Raw genomic sequence first — 3,266 nt, forward strand, 5'->3', positions numbered from 1 at the left:
TTACCAGTGAACATGTGAACACATGGAGCTGCCTTATACTGACTCAGATTATTGAACACATGGAGCTGCCTTATACTGAATCATGAAACTGCCTTATACTGAATTGGATTATTGAGTGAATGAAGCTGCCTTATACTGAATCAGACCATTGGTCCATCAAAGTATTGTCTACTCAGACGGGCAGCGGTTCTCCAGGGTCTCAGGTAGAGGTCTTTCACATCACCTACTTGCCTAGTCCCTTTAACTGGGGATGCCAGGGATTGAACCTGGGACCTTCTGCATTCCAAGCAGATGTTCTACCACTGAGCCACAACCCCTAAACCACAACTATTGGCACATCAAGGTCAGTATTGCCTGCTCTGACTGGCAGCAGTTCTCCAGAGTCTCAGGAAGAGATCTCTCCCCACCCCCCCCCCCCACCCACCCAAGGGTCACCAACTACATGATCTGTTTAACTGAAGAGGCCGGGGATTTAACCTAGGACCTTTTGCAAGCCAAGCAGATGTTCTACCACTGAGCCAAAGCTCCTGGCCAAATAGCAGTTCTTATCAGGAAGGACGCTACTGCTCAGGACAAGGAGGCAAAGATAACGAACTGCTCTGATTCCCATAAAAGGAACAAGTTGGCAAAACAAGTTTAGTAGGCATCTGGACATAGGAGTGAGCTATGTTGCCCCCTAGTGGCTAACTCCATAGGGAATCTGTGACAGCACGTAAGGCTGGAATAATGGAAAGAGCTTCAGTGAACGAAACAAAGCCAATCACCCTCAGTCTACGTACGCTGTGGCTCACGAAAGCTCATACCCTGCCAGAAAATATTTTTGTTAGTCTTTAAGGTGCTACTGGACTCCTGCCCTTTTCTTGTACGCTGTACTGTAACTGTCAGGTCAGTTCATTTACCGTGACTAGTGTGGGAACTCGGAATATTTACAGGATGGGATGGGCCCAGAAGTTAACATTTGGATAGCTACTTGCATGAAATAATAGGCCTTCCCTAGTAGAAACCCGTCACACGGTTTGGGCAAGGAAAGAAATTATTAGCTTTGTGCCGGATGTTGGCATGGGCTTGCCTCCTCTTTCTTTTCCTGGCAGGGTTTCTTGGGCTTTGACAGCTGTGAGAGATGCTGAAATTCAACAGGCAACATTTTCCCCCATCTGCACGAAATAAAAACTTTACCTGCTGAACGTTTGGGGGCCTGCATAAAATTGGCCACCTGACGGTAAGACAGAGGTCAGCAACCTTTATCATTCCAGAGCCAAGCGACATCAATTTTCAGAGCAAGAAGACAACCAACAGACAGTATAAGGAAGCCTTTTTGCTTAACTGAACATATAAGGACATGAAAAGCCATGTTGGATCAGATCAAGTCCAGCAGTCTGTTCACACAGTGGCCAACCAGGTGTTTCTAGGAAGCCCACAAACAAGATGACTGCAGCAGCATCCTGCCTGTCTTCCACAGCACCTAATATAATAGGCATGCTCCTCTGATCCTGGAGAGCATAAGTATGCATCATGGCTAGTATTCATTTTGACTAGTAGCCATGGATAGCCCTATCCTCTGTGGGCATGTCCACTCCCCTCTTAAAGCCTTCCAACTTGGCAGCCATCATCACATCCTGGGGCAGGGAGTTCCACAATTTAACTGTGTGTTGTGTGAAGAAATAGAATCATAGAATCATAGAGTTGGAAGGGACCATCAGGGTCATCTAGTCCAACCCCCTGCACAATGCAGGAAATTAACAACTACCTCCCCCACATCCCCAGTGACCCCAACCCTCCCCCCGCCATGCAGGATCCCACAATCAAAGCACTCCCGACAGATGGCCATCTAGCCTCTGCTTAAAGACCTCCAAAGACAGGGACTCCACCACCCTCCGAGGCAGCGCATTCCACCGTCGAACTGCCCTCACCGTCTTCCTAATGTTCTTCCTAATGTTTAGGTGGAATCGCTTTTCTATTAGTTTAAATCCATTACTCCGTGTCCTAGTCTCTGGAGCAACAGAGAACAAGCTAGTTCCCTCATCAACATGACATCCCTTCAAATATTTAAACATGGCTATCATGTCTCCCCTCAACCGTCTCTTCTCCAAACTAAACAAACCTAACTCCCTAAGTCTCTCTTCATAGGGCATGGATTCCAGACCTTTGACCATTCTGGTCGCCCTCCTCTGGACACACTCCAACTTGTCAACATCCTTCCTTTTATCTGTTTTGAATCTCTCACCCTCCAGCTTCAGCAGATGACCCCATGTTCTGGTATTATGAGCCAGGGAGAAAAGCTTCGCACCCTGTACCATGCATAATTTTATAGACCTCTATATGCAGCTTAATATCATTGATAATTGGTAAGTTGATTAATAATGCTATCAAGTTTCTGCAGCCCAAACACTGGTTGCCGAGAGCCTTTTATTAGGAGGTGGTACACATAAGGTCTCACAATAATTATTATGCACAGTGGCATCCTGGATGATTGTTTTGGTGCACTGGCATAAATCTGTGTATGGGATCACATCTGGATTATTGGCAACTGTTCACATTTATCATTTCCCTTTCCGTAAAGCATCTCTAAGATGCCCTTTAGTCCCATAAAAATAGTCACCTGCCATTCCTTTCGCTTGCTGAGTATTCTAGCAACCTACATATGAACATATATGAAGCTGCCTTATACTGAATTAGACCCTTGGTCCATCAAAGTCAGTACTGTCTACTCTGACCGGCAGTGGCTCTCCAGGGTTTCAGACAGAGGTCTTTCACATCGCTTACTTGCTTAGTCCCTTTAACTGGAGATGCCGAGGATTGAACCTGGGATCTTCTGCTTGCCAAGCAGATGCTCTACCACTGAGCTAGAGCCCCTCCCCACCAGGTGCTACCTCCACCCCTACAATATACCTTAACTTAAAAACTTCTTTTTTCATTTGGAAAGAGCCATGTAGGCAGCAAACCCCTGCGCTAGGAAGCTAAAACATGGCAAAGGAAGGAATCCTCAGCTTCCGGGAGTCTTCAATCAGCGCTGAACCTATTTCAGAGTTATCATGCCCGTGCTTGCCTCTGTGTTCTTGCGATGATTTCTCTGCCTGCATACTTGTCAAGGAAGATGCTTTCAGAGAGATGTGATACATCTCCAGCTCACAATTGCTCTCCGGGGGAAAAAAAGACCACTTTTCAAAGACCACTGTTTAATTTTCTAGGTTTTTCTTTTCTTTTCTTGCTTTTTAGTGGCTGCAGCAAGGGTCCGAAATTGACTGCTCCTGCGATATGTCTGAGAG

General features: G+C 46.2%; 1 non-coding gene across 1 annotated transcript; it reads right to left on the minus strand.

Moving 5' to 3' along the window:
• Positions 1–245: 245 nt before the first annotated feature.
• On the minus strand, positions 246–317 carry TRNAS-GGA (transfer RNA serine (anticodon GGA)). Its single transcript has one exon. It is a non-coding gene; the product is annotated as a tRNA-Ser (tRNA).
• Between the last annotated feature and the right edge of the window lie 2,949 nt (positions 318–3,266).

This window comes from Euleptes europaea, chromosome 1, assembly GCF_029931775.1.
Source record: "Euleptes europaea isolate rEulEur1 chromosome 1, rEulEur1.hap1, whole genome shotgun sequence".
NCBI classification, from domain to species: domain Eukaryota; kingdom Metazoa; phylum Chordata; class Lepidosauria; order Squamata; family Sphaerodactylidae; genus Euleptes; species Euleptes europaea.